At 43.8% G+C, this 22,580-nt stretch overlaps 1 non-coding gene across 1 annotated transcript; it reads left to right on the top strand.

Annotated features, from left to right (window-relative positions):
* The first annotated feature begins 379 nt into the window (after positions 1-379).
* On the top strand, positions 380-517 carry LOC119937329. Its single transcript, XR_005454005.1, has one exon. It is a non-coding gene; the product is annotated as a small nucleolar RNA SNORA7 (small nucleolar RNA).
* The last annotated feature ends 22,063 nt before the right edge of the window (positions 518-22,580 follow it).

The raw sequence follows: 22,580 nt of genomic DNA, 5'->3' as shown, positions 1-22,580 counted from the left end.
GGCAATTCACTTAACTTCTCTGGGCCTCATTTACCTCCTCTGTAGAAGGGGGATTAAATCCTCCTCCTTCTAACACAGTGCTTAGAACAGTGCTTGATAAATGGTAAGCGCTTAAGTACTGTAAAATTGAAAAAAAGTCAGAGGTTATCTGCTATTCTGACTTCAGATCATCCCCATCCATAAATACATTGCTGGAACTCCATGCCTCTGATCACAACGGGCAAAGTACTGAAGGGCCTGACATGACAATTAATCAGTGGTATTTATTGAGCCCTTTTTGTGCGCAGAGCACTGTACTAAGCACTTGGGAGAGTACAATAATGGAATTAGTAGACATGTTCCCTGCCCATAATGAGTTTACAGTACCTATGGAGACTATCCCCTCTCAGGATCACATCTGGAGAGCTGCCAGTACTCTACCAGTGATGGATACCGGAGGGAAAGTCAAGCAGAGGCCTGCCCATCCCATTCCTAGCTCGGGCAATGGCTAGCGAGTGGAAGGCAAACTGCTACAAGTCAAAACTCACCCGTGCTGGGCAGCAGCAGCATGGGAAAGAGTAGAGGGTGGAGACTCGAGTTTACTGCAGTGAGTGAGCAGTGAGTGAGTGAGCAGCAGCATGGCTCAGTGGAAAGAGCACGGGCTTTGGAGTCAGAGGTCATGGGTTCAAATTCCAGCTCCGCCACATCAGCTGTGTGACTTTGGGCAAGTCACTTAACTTCTCTGAGCTTCAGTTACCTCATCTGTAAAATGGGGATTAAGACTGTGAGCCCCACATGGGATGACCTGATCACCTTGTAACCTCCCTGTCGCTTAGAACAGTGATTTGCACATAGTAAGTGCTTAATAAATGCTATTATTATTACTGCGTGGAAGGAGGCAATGGCAAACCACGTCCATATTTTTACCAAGAAAACTCTATGGATACACTACCAGAAAGATTGCAGATGGCGAGTGGGGTGTTCTGGGAGAGATGTGTCCCTGGAGTTGCTATGCATTGGAAACAACTCGGCATAAGACAAGAGGAGAGGTGTTGGATTTGACATGACTGGAGGGGTTGTGAGTTAATCAATGAAGGCTTCCTGGGGTGGTGGCATTTTAGGAGGGTTTAGAAGATAGGGAAAGCCAGTCTAGCTAATTTGTGAAAGGAGAGAGAGTCCTAGGCCCGCAGTGGAAAAAGTGAGAGTGAGAGGTTTGGCGGTGCAGGCATACAACAAGAGATACAACAAGGTAAACTTGGGGAAAGCAAAGAGTGAGAGCCAGAGAGTAATGTGTGAAGGAGCTGTTTTGGTACAAGATAATCGAATAAGAGAGTCCCTGCCCAACACGGGGCTCATAACCTAATTCAGAGGATTTAATCCCCAGCTTACAGATGAGGTAGCCAAGGTACAGAGACGTGAAACGACTCAGCCAAGGTCACATGGCAGGTAAATGGCTGAATTGAGGTTAGAACCCAGGTCCTCCTCACTCCCACGCCTCTGCTCGTTCCTCCGGGCCATGCTGTTTCCTCTCATCCAGTCTGCAAAAGTTCCAGCAACTACTGCAGTTTGTCTTGGGGCCAGAGGCTTTGTCAGGCACTGTTAATCTCTAGCTTCCTCACCTAGGGCAGGATCATTGAGCATCTTATTTCCTTTCTGGGTAGACATCGCATCAAATCCCTTCTTCTAACTCGGATCCAACCACACAAGGAGTCAAACATCACTTCTAAACCCCAACAAAAACATATTGCTGAGTTTGCCTTTGTCTGAACCCAGCACACATGTTATGGACGTGCACAGTGAGAATCAGAAAGTCTGCTGGATGCTTCGTTCTTGTGCAAAGCTCAATTATGTGCCAGACAGATGAATAATTGAAGACCAAACGATTGGAGAAAAGCAGCTAGGTGCAGCTTTGAGTGAGCGTTTTCCTTGCCTGATTGATTTTCCAGAGTTCCAAAGACTCCCTTTTTCATTTCACAGGCCCACTTACCGGTTTTCCCTAGGAAATCCTTTCTTCGCACGTCTAGCTCCTGCAGGAAAGTTGATGCATGCAACACGGAGTGCCGCATTTCAACCTTAACTGGACTGCTTTATCAAGAAGAGATAAGAACAGGGACCATTTCACCAATTCATCCTGCGGAGAATGGTTTCTGTTACTGCTGTTTAAATTGGGCAGATGAAAGGGAAGGCGAGAGAGACAGGGGGCTTGCAGGATAGTGACAGAGGGTGAGTGGGACAGAGACAGGGGGTGACCAGAACCTTCACAACATCGCAAAAGTCTGCCCTTTCCTCTCCATCCAAACTCTTACCCCATTAATCCAAACACTTTTCCTATCCCAATTTGATTACTGCATCAGCCCCCTTGCTGACCTCTCTGTCTCCTATCAATCGTATTTATTGAGCGCTTACTGTGTAAAGAGCACTGTACTAAGTGCTTATGTCTCCTGTCTCTCCCCACTCCAGTCCATACTTTGCTGCTCAGATCTTTTTTTTTTTTTTTTTTTACAAAAACGTTCAGGCCCCTGTTTCCCCACTCCTCACCACTGGCTTTAAAGCACTCAATCACCTTGCCCCCTCCTACTTCACCACACTACTCTCCTACTACAACCCAGATGTCACACTTTGCACCTCGAGTGCTAATCTTCTCACTGTACTTCCATGTCTTTATCTCTCCACCAAGCTTTTGCCCTTGTCCTGCCTCTGGCCTGGAATGCCCTCCCTCTTCATATCTGATAGACAATTACTCCCACCCCATTCAAGCCTTATTGAAGGCACATCTCCTCTAAGAGGTCTTCCCTAAGCCTTCCTTTCCTCTTCTCCCACTCCCTTCTATGTCACCTTGATTTGCTCCCTTTATTCATCCTCCCTCCCAGCCCCATGGCACTTATGTACATATCTGTAACTGATTAAACTAACGTCTATCTCCCCATCTAGACTGTGAGCTCGCTGTGGGCAGGGAATGTGTCTGTTGTTATATCGTACTCTCCCAAGCTCTCAGTACAGTGCTTTGCACGCAGTAAGCACTCAGTAAGTACTATTGACTAACTGACATGGGGAGGCAGTGAGTGGGTCAGAGCCTGAGGGAGAGGGGGACAGAATGGGATGAAACAAATCTCTCAAAGACTATGTTTATCTCCTTAAAACTCAAGATGTTCAAACCAGAAAACATCAAACATTAGGGCCTGACAGTTTTTGCTATCTTCCAAGAGCATCTTTAGCATAACCAAACAGTGATAGCTGCCCACTTGTTTGAGCTTTGTTCAGAGCTGATTGATCAGATCAGGGTTGGTTAATCATGCAGTGTTGACTCCAATTAAGTCTCTATCTCTAAGTAGTTATTTCCGAGACCTCTGCTCTGGGGTTATGGATTGCAGTGTCTGTTGTGCCAGATTTCAGCAACATTAAGCACTTAATACAAGAAAATCAAGTTGTCACAGTTCCTGTCCCATGTGAGGCTCACTGGGAGGGAGTCTGGTATTGAAGTTCCTTTTTACAGAAGTGGAAACAGAGGCAAAAAGAACTGAAATGACTTGCCCAAGGTCACACAGCAGGTAAGTGGCAGAGCTGGGATTAGAATCTTGTGTACATATCTCTAATTTATCTGTTTATTTATTTGTATTAATGTCTGTGTTCCCCTCTAGACTGTAAGCTCACTGGGAGCAGGGAATGTATTTGTTTATTATTATATTGTACGCTCCCAAGCACTTAGTACAGGGCTTTGCACAAAGGAAGTGCTCAATAAATACAATTGATTGAATGAATTTAACCTAGGCCCTCCAACTCCCAGGCCTGTGTTCCTTCTACTAGGCCACATTGCTTCTCTTCTACTACTACCAAAACAACAAAAGGTGGTCTCTGGCCCAGAGCTGCCATACCATTTCTCCATCTAACCAATGCCATGCAGAAAAGTGTCCCTAAAGCAGTTTGTCCCACCACTTGGCATGGAAGAAATACCAGCTTGCCATATCCTCCCATTCTCCCACAGCTGCTGACTAGATTTTATAGGACAAAGTTGGCTTCCTTGGCAGCCTTGCATCCTCTGTTCTGGATAACTTTGACTCATTCTTTCCCAGCTGCTCCTTCCCTACTTACTTTAATGTCTTACTCCACCCTCCTTCCCTTTTGTAACTGAAGGTCTGTCCGACTCTGGATCCAGCCAGGGTTCTTAACAGCTAACACAAGGTCCAGAATTCAAAGCTAAGGACTCAACACTCTGTTGCTAGAGGTTTGGGAGCCTGTAGTTTGAGATCAGTCAATTGTGTTTATTGAGCTCTTATTGTGCACAAAGCACCGTAAAAAACCATTTGGGACAGTACAATATAATCAAGTTGGCAGACATGTTCTCTGCCTACATCATGTTTATGGTCTAAAGCCTTGAGGCTATAGTTTAGAGATCCATTCCTATCCTCTGCTGGGTGACCTTGGGAAAGTCATTTCACTTCTCTGTGCCTCACATACCTCATCTGTAAAGTGGTGATGAAGACTTTGAGCCCCACATGGGTCGTGGACTGTGTCCAACCTGATTAGCTTGTATCTACCCCAGCACTATGTATATTGCCTGGCCTGTACTAAGCACTTATCAAAGATCATAAAAAATTTCAAGAGGGGAAAAAAAATATCCAATCTGAGAAAAGAACCGAGACACACAAAATATCCTCAGAGACAGATACACTGAACTAGAATCAGAAACGTAAAGCCTCAGAACCAGTTTCAGTATTAGAACGGTTCCAGACATATCCAAAATTTATTTTACTGTGCATCTCCCCCTCTAGACTGTAAGCTCCTTGTGGGCAAGGAATATGTCTATCAATTTTGTACTATTATACCCTCCCAAGCACTTAGTACAGTGCTCTGCACCGAGTAACCAATAAATAAGATTGATTCATCCTAACTTCATTTCAAGACTTAATTGTTTGTTATCCTGCCTCTGGTCAGGGACTGTGCCTACCAACTCTTTTATTGTACCTCCCAAGCACTTAGTATAATGCCGTGCACGTAGTAAGCACTCAGTAAATACAATTTGATTGATGACTTTTGGAAGTTGAGTATAGACAATGTGTCTCTTCCAGAGTCTAGATCTCACAGTTAGAGAAGGGTAGAGAACATCACAGTGTGGTAGCTTCTCCCTCTAGGCTGTAAACTCATTCTGTTGGATTATACTCTGCTGAGCGTTCAGTACAGTGCTCTGCACATTATAGGCGCTCAGTAAATGCCATTGATTGATTGATTCAATTTGGTCTGAAGTGGAATGGTGGATTTGCTGGCTTTTTTATTTGTTTTCTCCTCCTTAATCAATGTACTTTGGTCAGCATGCTACCCAAGTAACAGAATTAATTAGTAGTAATAATGGTATTTGTTAAACATTTACTGTGTGCCGAACCCTGTACTAAGTGCTAGGATAGATACAAAATAATCAGAATGGATACAATTCCTGTCCCACATGGGGCTCACAGTCTAAGTAGGAGGGAATCAGATTTAATCCCCATTTTATAGATGAGGAAATTGAGGAACGGAGAAACTAAGTGACTGATTCTATTGCCACTAAGCCATGCTGCTTAGCAATTAAGTGCTTACTGTGTGCAGAGCACTATACTAAGCCCTTGGGTGAGTACAATAGAACAGAGTTGGTAGACAACTGCCCACAACAAGCTTGCAGTCCAAAGGGGGATAAGAGACGTTATGGTGATTTCCTACAGTGATTTCTTCAAATGTTGACTAGAGTTGGAAAGCAAATGAAACCAGCATTCTTTTCTTCAAAGATAATACTTGCCCTGGAGAGAGAAACATATACATGCCAGCCAAAATAGAACGTGTGTAGAATCAGCCTTCTCTGAAAATGCTCTGTCTTTTGTCAGCGTTGTTCAAGCTGATGTCTTTTAATGTGGGATTTTCACTGTTCGCTCATTTTTGGAATGTTAACATTCAGGGGATGCAGGCATTTTAAATATCATTTTAAAAACTAATAAGTGATTACTATGTACTGGTCACTGTACTAAGCTCTCTCCAATCACACTGGAAACAGTCCTTGTCCCATATGGGACTTCCCAGGCGCTTAGTACAGTGTTCTGCACACAGTAAGCGCTCAATAAATACAATTGATTGATTGATTGATATGGGGCTCACAATCTTTATCCCTATTTTACGGATGAGGTAACATCATCATCAATCGTATTTATTGAGCGCTTACTGTGTGCAGAACACTGTACTAAGCGCTTGGGAAGTACAAGTTGGCAACATATAGAGACAGTCCCTACCCAGCCGTGGGCTAACCGTCTAAAAGGGGGAGACAGAGAACAAAACCAAACATACTAACAAAATAAAATAAATAGAATAGATATGTACAAGTAAAATAAATAAATAGAGTAATAAATATGTACAAACATATATACATATATACAGGTGCTGTGGGGAAGGGAAGGAGGTAAGATGGGGGGATGGAGAGGGGGACGAGGGGGAGAGGAAGGAAGGGGCTCAGTCTGGGAAGGCCTCCTGGAGGAGGTGAGCTCTCAGTAGGGCCTTGAAGGGAGGGCACAGGTAACATGCACAGAGAGTGAAGTTTGCCCAAGGTCACACAGCAAATGGCAAAGTCGGGTTTAGAACCCAAGTCCTTCTGACTCCCAAGCCCGTGATCTGTCCAGTAGGCCACGCTGCTTCTTTAAATCTACCCTTAAACACCCTCTCTTTTTTAAAATACCATCCCTCTTCATGAAACTGTTTACTATTTCTGGTTACTCTTTAGAGTTTCAGTGACTCTCAGTCGTGTGAATAGACCAAGTGAGAGACTTTTTTTCAGTGGTCCAGATTACGGTGTTATGGTTCATGTCACTCTAATCATGGCTGGTTCAGTGTTTCCATTATATGCTTCCATTTGCAAGAACTTACAATGTGGCCTTGAAAATTGTAATGTGGCTGGCATACCGAAGCAGCCACAAAAACAAACTGAAATGTCCTTAGAAAGACTCCATTACCCCATTCCTGAGCCTTAAGAATCCATTTATAAGTAAATGTTAGCTTGGCCTGCTTCATTGGCCTCCTCTCTGGCATCTTCTCCGGATCTCTCTTTCCTCAGATACAGGCTGGGCAGTGGGATATTTTTAACTTTTTTCTTGAAAAGGGCCAATAGTCATGGACATGCCCAATAGAAGATTAGTGGAAGCTTTTGGGAGAAAGAAACAAAAGGCGCGGCCATTTTTTCCTCTTTCACAAACAAAAATTATTTTGGGGTGGGGTGGGAAGAATACTATTTAATGAAGCAGAAGGAACATGCTGAATCCCACAGAGTCACTCAAGAGACAGAAGGCTCAAAATATTACATTTCCTTCCCACCCTTACTGCCGCACAGAAGGGCTGAGATAGACTCTTCCACCCCTTCCACTCCAGGACCGAGTTAAGCATGGGATGGCAGCCCAGCATTCTCATCCCCTGGGAGTCAGAATGACTTGGGTCCTAATTCCAGCTCCACTGCATGTCTGCTGTGTGACCTTGAGAAAGTCACCACTTCTCTGGGCCTCAGTTACTTCATCTGTAAAATGGGGATTAATACTGTGATCCTCATGTAGGACAGAGACTGTGTGCAAACTGATTAACTTGCATAATAACTACAACAATGGAATTTGTTAAGCTCTTATTTTACGTCAGGCACTATACTAAGCGCTGGGGTGGATACAAGCAAATCGGATTGGGCATAGCCCCTGTCCCACACAAGGCCCACAGTTTTACTTCCCATTTTACAGGTGAGGCCCAGAGACGTGAAGTGACTTGTCCAAGTTTGCACAGCCGACATGTGAGGGAGCTGGGATTAGAACCCATGACCTTCTGACTCCAAGGCTTGAGCTCAATCTACTATGCAATGCTACTTCTCTTATCTACCCCATCACTTAGAATATTGCTCGGCACATAGTAAGCATTTAACAAGTACCTTAAGGATTATTATTATCTTCATCTATGATGTTCAAGTGGTTGTATTTGGGTTTCTGTGGATGACTCAAACAACAAACTCATTTTCCCTCAAGAACACAAGCCATTTTGCTGAGTGGGTTTCCATGGGAGGGAAACGTTGCCAAAGAACAGACACAGCTTTGGGGGCGAGGAGGTGTGGGAGAGTGGGAGGGACCTGCTAGCAGGATGCCCGGAGCCTCTGTTTCTAACTCCAATACCTCGAGACCACCCACAGGCAGGAAGGCAACGTTTGTGGCCTGAGGAATGAAGAATTCCTCTTTTTTTGAAGCGGGACCTTTCTGGAGGTTCCAAGAAAACAATCCGTTGGCCTGCCTGTCAACTGACGTGGCCTTTGATCATTGGCACTGGTGCTCTTCGGCCTGAAAGGGACCCATCCATTTCGTAGCAGATGAGGAACACAAACAGATCTAAATCAAAGGAGGGAGGTGATCCATTAGGAAGAGGAAATGCCAGAGAGAGGGCACGCTCTTCATTAAACATAAACCTCTGTTTCGGGGACTCTTCTTTGCCCTTGAAAACAAACCGCAGCTGCAAGAAAGCCACTGATCATGACAGCAGGAAAGGGTGGGAGGCTTTTTCAGGCTAAATGAGGAATTTGTATTTTCAATCACAACGTTTGGAGGGATGAGTTTAAAGAATGGTGGCCTATTCCTCCTGAAATCTTCTTCATAACCCTTCATCAGAGCATAATGGATGTTACTGCTTCTTTGTGTGGCCTCTGAGCTTCTTTAAAGAATGGGGAGGTAAATAATTCCAACATTTTGCTTTTAATTAATCAAAATATGTCTTTGATTTTTCTATTCTCAAGTTGCCAGAATGTGAGAGGGGGCTATGGTCTGGACCTAAAATGAACCAATGACCTAAAATGAACAGAAGGACCTGGGTTCTAATCCTGTCTCCTCCACTTATCTGCTGTGTGTTCTTGGGCAAGTCACTTGCCTCAGTTACCCCATCTGTAAAATGGGGATTAATTCTGTGAGCCCCATGTAGAACATAGACTGTGTTCAACCCAATTACTCAATAATTCCAGTGTCTGGAGCATACTAAGCGCTTAATACACAATTATTATTACATAGTAAGTGCTTAAGACCATGTTGTTAATTACAAAGTTTGGGTTGGATATTCAGAAAATAAAGATTTTTTTTTAATGGAATTTGTTAGGCACCGTTCTAAGCTCTGGGGTGGACACAAGGAATCAGGCCAGACACAGTCCCTGTTCCACATGGGGCTCACAGTCAAGTATGAAGGAGAACACCTATGAAATCCCCATTTTGTAGTTGAGTGCTATGGGGCTAGGATAGTAGAGTTTGTTTTCTAGCTCCTTGAGTGCCTTTTGGGAATAAAAATAGCACCAAATAGCTCATAATCCATCAGTTCTGCCTGCAAATAGGTTCAGCTGCCTCTTCAGCACCTGAGAAACCATACTGGGTTGCCAGCTAACTATAGAATTTTAATTTAAAGTTGTGAGGGGGCAGAGGGTGAGAGATATGCTACGAAAAAGCAAATTATGTGTTTGATTTGCTTAGCCATTTCAGTTTCCTTTGATTTGAAGTTTCTTCTGAAAATTTCGCCTCTGTTCTACTTAGAAGCCCCATATAATCACGAGAAACCTCCCTTGATTTAGAAATCAGCCATTTGGGGACTCTAATTAGAACAGGGAATTCTTTAATTTTAGAAAAATGTGAACTAAAGCTGCTTCAGCTTTATTTTTCAGAACAGAGGCGGTTTTTAAAGTTTATTCTGAGTCAATTAGAAAGAGCCAAATGGGTTCAGTCCTCCCCCCAGCCAACCCATAGAAAACAGCCAACTCCAGGCTTAACAAGAAGGATCAAAGAGTTGTTGGAAGTTCCACTCTTCCTTGTCAGTGAGTCCCAATCTTTCTGATGGTTTGTCGCTTTGGGTTTGTCTCTAAGTCTGGTTTCCTTTAGCCATCTGCAAAGGCCTGAGTTCTTGGCAACTGAACGTCCCCATCCTCTCTCTCTCAGAAATGGTTCTAGATTGTTGCCCTATCTCCTCATCCCTTCATCCCACTGGGTTCCACCCCAGAAATGCCCATTCTTGTCAATGACATCACTGGCGTCCAATGATCGATAATCTACAGGAACCAGCCAGAGAGCGATGCGATCTAAGCTATCATGAAACCTCCTGGAAATCCTTGTAACAATAAATAGCAGGGCAGATTCCCAAAGCCCCTCTCAGGAACATACCTGGATAGTTTCCAGTATTCTACCAGTCTTGGCTATGGGAGAAAGTGTGTTAAGGAGAGGCATAACCATTCCATTCCTAGCTTCTAGACTGTGAGCCCACTGTTGGGTAGGGACCGTCTCTATATGTTGCCAACTTGTACTTCCCAAGTGCTTAGTACAGTGCTCTGCACACAGTAAGTGCTCAATAAATACGATTGATTGATTGGGCAGTGGCTAGCCAGTGGAAGGCACTCTGCTCCAAGTCAAAACTCACCTGTGCTGGGCAGCAGTGACATGGAAGAGAACTGAGGGCAGCGACTCAAGTTTACGGCTCAGAAGAAGTCAATGGTAAATACTTGTGTATTTTTACCGAGAAACCTCTATGAATGCACTACGAGAACACTATCACCTGCAGATGGAGATGGGGTGTTCTGGGAGAGATGTGTCCACAGAGTTGCTATGGGTAAGAGACGACTCCATGGCATACAACAACACAAGATCCCAAAGAAAGGAAGTTCTCTTCTCCCAGAACTCATGCACTAGCATGGGCTAGTGGCAAGAGCACGGCTTGGGAGTTGGAGGCCCTGGGTTCTAATCTTGGCTCTGCCCCTTCTCTGCTGTGTGGCTGTGGACGTCAAGTCACTTCTCTGTGCTTCAGTTCCCTCATCTGTAGAGTGGGGATTAAGACTGTAATCACTATGTGGGACATGGACTATATCCAATCTGATAATCTTGGGTCTACCCCAGCACTTAGTAGAATGCCTGTCACCAAGTGCTTAATAAATACCACAGTTATTATTCTTATTGTTAAAAAATGAAAGAGTACAAACACCCCCTGAATTATCTATTTCTTCCTGATCCTATGCAGGTTAGGATTCTCCTCTCCCTTCCTCATTTATTTTTTTGATGGTATTTGTTAAGCACTTACTGTGTGTCAGGCACTATTCTAAACACTGCAGTAGACACAACCTAGTCACAAGCCCTCGTGGGGTTCACAGTCTTAATCCTCATTTGACAGACAAGGGAGCAGAGGCACAGAGAAGTTAAGTGGCTTACTTAAGGCCATACAGCAGACATTCATTCATTCAATCATATTTATTGAGTGCTTACTATGTGCAGAGCACTGTACTAAGCGCTTGGGAAGTACAAGTTGGCAACATATAGAGACAGTCCCTACCCAACAGCGGGCTCACTGTCTAAAAGGGGGAGACAGACAACAAAACATTTTAACAAAATAAAATAGTGTAAATATGTACAAGTAAAATAGAGTAATATATATAAACATATATACATATGTTTAATATGCGGCAAAATTGTGATTAGAACCCAGGTCCTTTCTCCCAGATCTGTGCTCGATCCACTAGGCAACACTGTTGCTCCACTTGAAAGCTGCCATAGAATTAATGCTGGAACATTGATGAAAAGCAAATGGAGAATGACCTTATCCAAATCAGTAAATCACTATTACTGAGAGCTTACTCTGTGCAGAGCAATGTACTCAGACACAATCTCTGCTTACAAGGAGCTTTGCAGTCTAGAGGGAGAGACAGACATTGAAATAAATTACAGATGGGGAATAGTAGAGTATAAGGTTATGTGCAGTGGGGCTGGAGTGAGTATCAGAGTGCTTTAGTCTGTTTCAAAGTGTCAAAGTCCTCTAGACTTTAATTCTAATTATACTGTACTCTCCCAAACACTTGTAGTACAGTGCTCTACACATAGTAAGTGCTCAATAAATACAATTGACTGATCAAACAGTACCCAGCCAAATGCGCAGGTGACAGAGGGGAAAATGGACAGAAGTGATGAGTACTCAATAAGGGAAGGCTTCTTGGAAGAGATGTGATTTTAGGGGAGTTTTGAAGGAGGGGAGAGTGGTGGTCTGTTGGATATGAAGGGGAGGGAATGCGGGGCCAGAGGGAGGATGTGCTCAAAGTCTTTGCAGTGAGATTGAGGTAAAGAGAATGGGTTGACATTAGAATGGAGTCTGTTGGTGGGATTGTAGTAGATTAGAGAGGTGTGGTAGGAGGGAGGGAGCTGATTGAATGAATTCTCATTGATTCCAAGCCTCACCTTGGGCAGTTTGAGGCAGAGTTTCCATAGAGCCGATAATAATAATGATGGTATTTGTTAAGCACTTAATATGTGCCAGGCACTGGGGAGGATACAAGCAAATTGGGTTGGACAGAATCCCCATCCCAGCCTCAATCCCCATTTTGCAGATGAGGTAATTGAAATGCAGAGAAGTGAAGTGACTTCCCCAAGGTCACACAGCAGACAAATGGCAGAGCCAGGTTTAGAGCCCATGACCTTCTGACTCCCAAGCCCTTGGTCCATCCAATGCACCGTGTTGCCTCATTTAATCAGCTAGTTACAGGGAATTCTGCTAGATGAAACATCAGCCTGATTTCACATTACATGAGTCTAGATTGGCTCTCCGCCGCTTGGAAACAGCATGGCCCAGTGGGCAGAATCACATTGGACAGTGTCCACAGACCCCTCCATATTCCCCCTTCCAGGAATGACTAAGGATAGGAAGTTCCCACAAAGCAAACCCCAATTCAGGCCACTGTCACCACCACCCCCTACATGATTCTTAGATAAACACCTAAACAGTAAGGGATCATTCAGGACCCAGCCATACTTTCTTCTTCCCAAACCCAGCTGCAGGAAGCTTAGAGGGGCTATACCTCCCTCCCCCTTCCTCAGCTTCTCCAAACACAACCCTCCAGCAACTGGGGGAGCCCCTCCACCCCACCCACACACTTCTACAGCCCACCCCGCACTCTCCACTCCTCTGCTGCTAATCTCCTCACCGTGCCTCATTCTCGCCTGTCCCGCCATTGACCCCTGGCCCACGTCATCCCCCGGGCCTGGAATGCCCTCCCTCTGCCCATCCACCAAGCTAGCTCTCTTCCTCCCTTCAAGGCCCTACTGAGAGCTCACCTCCTCCAGGAGGCCTTTCCAGACTGAGCCCCTTCCTTCCTCTTCCCCTCGTCCCCCTCTCCATCTCCCCCATCTTTCCTTCTTCCTTTCCCCACAGCACCTGTATATATGTTTGTACATATATTACAACATAAACATATATTTATTACTCTATTTATTTATCTTACTTGTACATATCTATTCTATTTATTTTATTTTCTTAGTATGTTTGGTTTTGTTCTCTGTCTCCCCCTTCTAGACTGTGAGCCCACTGTTGGGTAGGGACTGTCTCTATGTGTTGCCAACTTGTACTTCCCAAGCACTGAGTCCAGTACTCTGCACACAATAAGCACTCAATAAATATGATTGATTGATTCAAAATGTAGACCCCAGGATTCAACACCAACAACTCCTTATTAGAAAATTGTCATAATCTCAACTAGGTAACCAAAATGAAAGGCCTCCCACCCCAACCACCTTTCCCTTTCCTCTCCCAAGCTCCCCATCAGGGTTAGTTTTCCCTTTAACCCAGGATTTTTACTACTTTCCTGCAAACATCCAGGTACACAATCCTCTGATTCATTCCCTTCAGGCTCCTTCAGAGAATAACAACCCCACTCCCCTCAAGATTTCCAGATACCAAGGAGAACCTGCTGCTGCATCACATGATTTCTTTCCTCTTTCTCTGGGAAGACTTGATCCTGCCACCTCCTAGCCTCTGCATCCTCTCCTAAAAACCACCCCCGTCCGACTCTGATTTAAAAAGGCTGAGGGGCTTCTTCCTCACAGTTAATTAGCCCACACACCCTTTCCCACTCAGTTCCTGTGATTGGCTGTTTTCCAGGTGGGGGCCACAAACTAATCACCTGACATATAAGCCAATTTAAATTTGTTTTGTTCTCCCAAGGGCTGAGTACAGTGCTCTACACATAAGGAGTGCTCAGTAAATAGAATTGATTGATTGATTAGCTTGCCATAGGAGAGGAGGTACCCCAGGAGTAAGCTTTTATCTGTTCTATTCACTTCTGAGGTCGTTTGCAACACACACACACACACACACTTTTTGTGTGGGTCTAGCTTTAACCATAGTCAAAGTCACAAATTGCAATAATCTAGGTGGTTACAATCATAATGAGACAGAATCGTGAGTCTTTCCCCATATATTTGACTGCAAACCCTTGTTCGGGTTATTATACTATAAAATCTCTCAGATATTGTTCTGCCTTTAATAACCCTCCGGCGATGATTTTTTTTGCAACACGGTTACGGAATAATGCATTGGCATTGATTCTATTGATCTTATCTGCCGAAGAGAGAACAACAGGAAACGGACTTAAATTGCAGCAGGAGTCTTTCAAATTAAATACGAATTTTTTTCTGTGGTATTTTCTAAGCACTTACTATGTGTCCAGCCCAATATTGAGGGCTGGGGTAGATACAAGCTAATCAGGTTGGACACAGTCCAGGTCCCCCATGGGGCTGAGGGTCTTAATCGCCATTTTACAGATGAGGTAACAGAGGCACAGAGAAGTTAAGTGACTTGCCCAAGGTCACACAACAGACAAGGGATGGGGCCGGGACTAGAACGCATGTCCTTCCGATTTCTCGGCTCATGCTCTCTCCACTAGGCCACACTGCTTCCCACTAGACCGTGCTGCTTTCCTAGTGAGAATTACATTACATGAGTGATATAGTTAGCTATTATACAAATTATATTATTAGTGAGCTTGACCAACGGGGCAATCCAGCCTCACATTCTAACTCTCTGACTGTGCCCAAGGCACTTGGATGACCTTCTAATATCCCTAACATTTCCCTCTATTCCCTTGGTTTGCTCTCCAGTGACCCAGTATGGATCCCTGGTTCATCAGTTCATTTGAACCCTCCTTGGTATTTTTAGCCGCATAACTTCTTAGGGCAATTTCCTGATTAGGGGACTCAGCTATTATCCTGAAATGCTGAATTGGATTCCTGAGGGAGAGAGTGGACTTTTCATCTCTGGAAGTTGGTGACAAGGAATGAGAAGCCACATGAATCAGAAGGTTGTCAGTCAATCAATCAATTAATCGTATTTATTGAGCACTGCACTAAGCTCTTGGAAGAGTATAATACAACAGAGCAGGTAGATGTGTACCCTACCCACAATAAGCTTACAGTCTAGAGGGAGAGAGAGATATTAATAGGGTGAGAAAGATAACAATAATAATAATAATAATGGGTAGTATTTAAGTGCTTTACTGTGTGCCAGGCACTGTATTGAATGCTGGGGTACATGCATAATGACTGAGTCCCTGTCCCTCATAGGGTTCACAGTCTTAATCCCCATTTTACAGATGAGGAAACTGAGTCACAGAGAAGTTGCTCAAGGTCCCACAGGAGACAAGTGTCAGAGGCAGGTTTAAAACCCAGGTCCTTTTGACTCCCGGGACCATCTTTCTCCACTAGACCACACTGCTCCCATTAAGTAACCTAGTGACCCCACACAGTAATCAATAGCAAAACTTCCCAACCCCCACAATATTCTTCCTCCAGGAGGCTACAGGATTCTTTCAAGGAAAAAAGAAAAAGTGAGTTCCAAATGTCATGTGGTTCAGTGGTCATTTCAAAACCGGGTGAGCATTTAAATAGAATATACCAAAGATGCAGTTCGGCGTGTAAGACTAGTTTTTCAGATGATAACTTGAACTCCTAATTACTTGTTCTGTCCAGGAAATTTGGGTGCAAGTTTTTGTAAAGTTAGTCCCCTGTGTATAGACAATGCAGTTCACGGTGAAATGTTTGGCAAGAGGATTATAGAGTTACAGTAAGTGACTGCACATGACGTTTGTTCGTGGTTACAAATTAGATCCTTGTAGAACCTAGGGTCTTTAACTACAAAATGTTATCAAAATAAAGCCAAACACACAATAAATTCTTGATTTAGCTCAACTCCAATGTAAAATCTATCCCATATTTCCCATCCTAGCTCTGGTGGAGTTTTGTTTTTTTTTCAATCGTATTTGTTAAAAGCTTACTATGTGTTGAGAACTGTACTAAGTGCTGGGGTAAGTACAAGATAATCAGGTTGGACACTGTCCGTGTCTCTCATGGGGCTCACAGTCTTAATCCCTATTTTTTACAGATGAGGTAACTAAGGTGCGCAGGAGTGAAGTGACTTGCCCAAGGTCACACAGCAGACACATGACAGTGCTGGGATTAAAATCCAGGTTCTTCTGTCTCCCAAGCCTGTGCTTTATCCACTAGGCCGCGTTTCTTCTCCTAAAGCTACAGAAGATGAAAATCACCCTGTTGTCTTCATGATGTGATGCCTATTTACCAAGATCTGACTTCTTTAAGGCAAGTTGGTTGAGAAGAAGTGTGCTCCAGTAGAAAGATCACAGGCCTAGGAGTCCGAGGATTTGTGTTCTAATCCCAGCTCTGCCACATACCTGCTGTGTGACCTTGGGAAAATCACTTTATTTCTCTGTGCCTCAATGTCCTCAACTGTAAAATGGGAATTCAATATCTCCTCTCCTTCCTACTTAGACTGTGAACCCCAGGTGGGACAGGGACTGTGTCCAACCTGATTGTCTTGTAATAATAATAGTAATAATGATGGCATTTATTAAGCACTTACTATGTGTAAAGCACTGTTCTTTACAAGGTAACGAGGTGATCAGGTGAGTCCACGGGGGGCTCACCCAGTGCTTAGAACAATGCTTGGCACATAGTAAGTGCTCTACAAATATATTAAAAAAATGTTTGAGTGCTCAAGAGTGGTAAGGATGTTCTAGTCAAAGAAAATCATCACAGTTTTCCCCAGGTTCCAGCCACCCCATAATACCTACAACCCAGGCATACAACCACTGGAGTTTGATACCTAACCCCATGTTACTGCCACCAAAGGATAATAATACTAATAATTACAATTATTATTATTATATTTGTTAAGCACATACTATGTGCCAAGTACATAGCAGCCTGGCTCAGGGGAAAGAGCATGGGCTTTGGAGTCAGAGTTCACAGGTTCAAATTCCGGCTCTGCCAACTGTCAGCTGTGTGACTTTGGGCAAGTCACTTAACTTCTCTGGGCCTCAGCTACCTCATCTGTGAAATGGGGATTAAGACTGTGAGCCCCCCGTGGGACAACCTGATTACCTTTTAACCTCCCCAGCGCTTAGAACAGTGCTTTGCGCATAGCACATAATAAATGCCATAATTATTATTATTATAATTATTATTACTAAGCACTGGGGTAGACACAATATATTCAGGTTGGACACAGTCCTTATCCTATATGGGGCTTACAGTCTAAACAGAGGGAGCTACATACAACTCGGAGCTATAGACTTTGTGGTTTGACAACGTAACAATTGTAGGCATCATTGTAAATTGCCTCAGCAGATGGAAAAGTTATGCTCTCTCCACCACTAGCAAGGGTTTAGGGGTTAAGAAATATTGCATTATTTTAAAGAAAGATGGATTTATAAAAATGATTGAAGAAGACCCTGGTAGAGAGAGGAGTTCAAAGGTGAGTGGAGAGGGGTTTCAGAGGAGTTGGACTGCAAAGATATTTGTATGAAGGCAAGAAGAAGGCTACTGTTTAATCAATACCGGACAAATTCTTCGCCAAAGTTGAAAAAAAGACCACTGCAGTCAACATGCTTCTACTTTGGCAGCCTCCTACAGATAATTAGGCTACAACTCCCCGTTTAGTTAATGCTCTGATGCTAGGCTTTGAATTACTTCTACAAAGATTCAACTATAGTTTAATGGCGCTTAATAGAACAGTATAAAGCCTATAAAGGAATTTCATATTGTTTTTCCAGGGGCTTTGGGACAGAGGCCAATTTATAACATGAAAGTCTACAGGAAAACATACTCCGCAATATAGCCGTTCAATATACATCCACACGTTGAGGAACATGTCATGGCTGTGGCATGGGATAAGCCTGTACATTCGTCCCTCCATTATTCCAGAGCAGAGAACAGTCCAGCTTCTAAAAACAAACCACTGAATTTCGAGCCATTTCAGAAAATGAAAAGAAGATGGGAAGCAGCATGGCCTAGTGGAAAAAGCACGATCCTGGGAATCCTGGTTTCCAATTCTGGCTCCGCCACTTGTCCGCTGTGAGCCTGACCTTGGGCAAGTCACTCCACTTCTCTGTGCCTCAGTTACCTCAACTGTAAAATGGAGATTAAGACTGTGAGCCCCAAGTGGGACATGGACTATGGCTCACCTGATTAGCTTGTATCTGCCCCAGCGCCTGGTACAGTGTCTGACACATAGCAAAGGCTTAACAAATATGACTGAAAATAAAAAGTTTCAGAGCCCCCAGGTCTGGAGAAGCCCCGAAGAACTCAGGAGACATGTTCCAGGATGAAGCTGCCCAGGGAGGAAGAAGGGAATAAAGAAGGGAAGATGGGAAGACAGGAAAAAGGAGCCAGAGGATGGTGAAATGCAATCTCCTCAGCTTAGCTAATTAAATTTCTTCTTGGTGTGCTTAGCTAACTTTGGGGAGAGCTCTCACTAACCAGCATCTCTCAGTCTTGGAAACTCAGCCATTCTGAGGCAAGCGGTTTAAATGGTTCCCATGTTTGATATTCCTGGAACTACATTAAACACCCCTGAGTGAAAAATGCTGCCGAGGGATTCAGCCCAAAGCAGCATGGCTTAGTGGAAAAAGCACGGGCTTGGGAGTCAGAGGACGTGAGTTCTAATCCTGGCTCCGCCTCTTGCCGGCTGTGTGACCTTGGGCAAGCCACTTAACTTCTCTGTGCCTCAGTTACCTCAGCTGTAAAATGGGGATTAAGATGGTGAGACATCCTGATTACCTTGTATCTACCCCAGTAGGCTTAGAACAGTGCTTGGCACATAGTAAGTGCTTAACAAATACCATAATCATTAATTATTACTAGATATGAGTACTGCCAAGGAAGAAAGGAATACCATAGCTGCTCCAGCCAGCAGGGTTATTTCCCCAGAGTTTCCCCGCTCTCTCAGAACTGTTTGACTAGAGGGTTCACAAGCCCCTTTCCAAACGCTGGAATTGTGCAACCACTTTTTACCCTATTTCCCTTTCCCTTCCACACACCCTCAGGAGAGTTCCATGAAAGAAGAGAAGAAAAATGAATGACAAAAAAATCATTTTTGTTTTCAAGGAAAAAAAAATAAAAGAACCACACTAGGGGGTAATTCTTGAATCCACCATGATATTCCAACCTCACTATGAAACTCTGGCTGTCATTAGGTTAAAGACACCAGAAAAAGCACAGAGACTTTAATACAAGTAGGAGACTAGCTGGTGTGATGTCCCTTGAGAGGAACATCAATAATCAATTGTATTTACTGAGTGGTAATACTGCATTATCCTTCTGTCATCGGAACAGTTGGGAAGCTAAAGAAGGTTCAGGGAAGGGCAATCATGATGTTCAAGGGAATGGAATAACTTCCATATAAGAGTAGATGAGAGGGTCTACCGAAAGGGCTTAACACAGTGCTCTGCACATAGTAAAGCACTCAATAAATACCACTGGTGTTGATGAAAGAGGGGGCTTGATTGAAGGCTGGAAAACCAAGAAGGATGTGGACAAGACAAATGTGGATTTATTGTTCACCAAATCCCACAAGAGGATGAAGGGATCCCACTGAAAGAGGTAGGTTCAAAACAAAGGAAAATAACTCTTCCCATGGTGAGTGGTAAGCATGTGGAATTTGTTACCACATGAATTTGGGCCGGCTGAAAGAGGGGACTGGGTACATCCGCGGATGGGCCGTCTATAATGAGTTACTAAAGAGAAAGTCAGAGAGGGAAAGGAGAAAAATCAGTGATGATCAATGGCTCCTCTATAGATAATGATAATAATCATCATCATAATAATAGTAATGATAATAATAATTGTGCTTGCTAAGCACTTACAAATGCCAAGCACTGTTTTAAGTTGATCAGGTTGGACACAGTCCCTGTCCCGCATGAGGCTCAGAGTCTAAGTAGGAGGGAGTAAGATCGAATTTTACAGATGAGGTAACTGAAGCACAGAGAAGTTAAATGACTTGCCCACGGTCATACAGAAGGCCCATGGAAGAGCCAGAATTAGAACCCAGTTCCTCTGGCTCCAAGGCCCATGCTCTTTTCTCTAGGCCACGCTGCTTCCTAGATCTTAACATAGTTATCAAGGAAGGCAGCCATCTAGCTTCCAATTCCTCCAAATACTGTTGCATTGTTTGAGGCACACAGTAAGCGCTCAATAAATTCATTCACTCAATCATATTTATTGAGCGCTTACTGTGTGCAGTATTCATTTATTCATTCAATAAATATGATTGAATGAATGAATGAGGCAAGAGTTTCAAACAATACAATCCATTGGTCTGATCCAGTATGGCATTAACTTTTTATATGATAGTTGTTAAGCATGTACTATGTGGTAGACACTGTCCTGAACGTAGATACAAGCTAATCAGGTTGGACACAGTCCATGTCCCACAAGGGGCTCACAGTATTAATCCCCATTCTACAGATGAGGGAATTGAGGCCCAGAGAAGTGAAGTAACTTGCCCAAGTTCACACAGCAGACAAGTGGTAGATCCAGGATTAGAACTCAGCTTTTTATGACTCCCATGCTTTATCCACTAGACCGTGATGCTTCTGATGTGCCTTTAGAAATAGCACGGGGAAACCATTGGCTTTCTGGTCAACGTGGGAAAAGCATCTAGGAATTCTGAGGATCACAAGCTGAGCATGGATTGCTTTGTGATGCTACTTTTTTAACTTACCAAAGCAACTGATTTACTAACAGTCAAAAAGTTTAAGAAGAATCACTATACTGAGGATGTCACCCATTAGCTGTTTCCCACTGAAAACAGAACTGGAAGAAACAGCCTGTGCCCTAGTAGAAAGAGCACCGGACTTGGAGTCAGAAGACCTGGGTTCTACTTCCAACTCCGCCACTTGTCTGCTGTGTGACCTTGGTTAAGTCCCTTCATTTCTCTGGGCCTCAGTTACTTCATCCATAAAATGAGGATTAAGACTGTGAGCCCCATATGGGACAGGGACTGGGTCTGACCTGATCATCTTGTGTCTACCCCAGTGCTTAGAACAGTGCCAGGCACACAGAAAGTGCTTAACAAATACCATAATTATTATTATTATTGTTATCCTGAAGGCTAGGAGATTAAATAACTTGTGGCCGTGAAAAGTGTTAGATGCTAGATTGGGGTCATAGAAAACATTCTGGATGTTCATTCTTCAGGTGCCTTTGAAAACGGGCTACTTACTGATCAGGGAGGGTGCTTTTAGGGGTTGTACTGCCTAGTAGCAAGATTACAGGTGAATGAATCATTATCAAAAAGTATAAAGCTCCCCCAAATTCCTTTTGGCCCGCAACCCTTGGATTGATTGTCTGTGTGTGTGTGCCCATGCTTCTTCCTCTCTCAGCTTCTGCTGACAAAAAAAAAAATACAAAACACTCAAGTCCCCACAAACCCCAGGTTCCTGAAAACCAAACAAAAGGGGAGGAACAGGAAGGAGAGACGGGGACCACTGCCATCCCTGTTAGATCTTCAGATTAATTTTCCATGGACTCTGCCATCGGACTCCCATTTGGGAAAATGAGCTTTCCAAGCTGCTCCCCTGATTCTAGGAATCCTTTCCCTGAGAGGCATTCAGAAGGTGGGTCTGTCCTGCTATTCTTCTCCTCATGGTGAATCGCTGAGTTCTTTCTCAGCTGCTTCCCTCATCTGGCCCATTCCAACTCCATTCCTGATAGATTTCCGTTTCAATCTTTCAGTTGTATTTATTGAGAGCTTACTGTGTGCAGAACATTGTACTAAGCACTTGGGAGTGTATGATATAACAATAAGCAGACAAATTCCCTGCCCACAAGGCGATGTTGCTTTTTCTTTTCCAGAACAAATGACAGTCCTGACAGAAAGCAGCGTGGCCTAGTGAATAGAGCATGAGCCTGGGAGCCAGAAGGATCTGTGTTCTAATCCTGCTCTGCCACCTGTCTGCTGGGTGTCTTTGGGCAAATCAATTCACTTCTCTGGCCCTCAGTTACCTCATCTGTAAAATGGGGGTGAAGGCTGCTTTATCCCCATGTGGGACAGGGCGTGTGTCTAATCTGATTGGAGAAGCAGTGTAGCTCAGTGTAAACAGCACAGGCTTTGGAGTCAGAGGTCATGAGTTCAAATCCTGGCTCCACCAACTGTCAGCTGTGTGACTTTGGGCAAGTCACTTAACTTCTCCATGCCTCAGTTACCTCAACTGTAAAATGGGGATTAAAACCGTGAGCCTTCCGTGGGACAACCTGATCACCTTGTAACCTCCCCAGTGCTTAGAACAGTGCTCTGCACATAGTAAGTGCTTAACAAATACCATCATCATCATTATTATTATTATTATTATCTACCCTAGAGCTTATACAGTGCCTGGCACATAGTAAGTGCTTAACAAATGCCATTTAAAAAATATAAAAAGGAAAAGAACTTGTTTATCAATCGTATTTATTGAGTGCTTACTGTGTGCAGAGCACTGTGCTGTCTGGAGGAGTACA

The sequence above is a fragment of the Tachyglossus aculeatus genome, chromosome 14 (assembly GCF_015852505.1).
Source record: "Tachyglossus aculeatus isolate mTacAcu1 chromosome 14, mTacAcu1.pri, whole genome shotgun sequence".
NCBI classification, from domain to species: Eukaryota; Metazoa; Chordata; class Mammalia; order Monotremata; family Tachyglossidae; genus Tachyglossus; species Tachyglossus aculeatus.
This window is presented reverse-complemented; position numbering and strand designations above follow the sequence as displayed.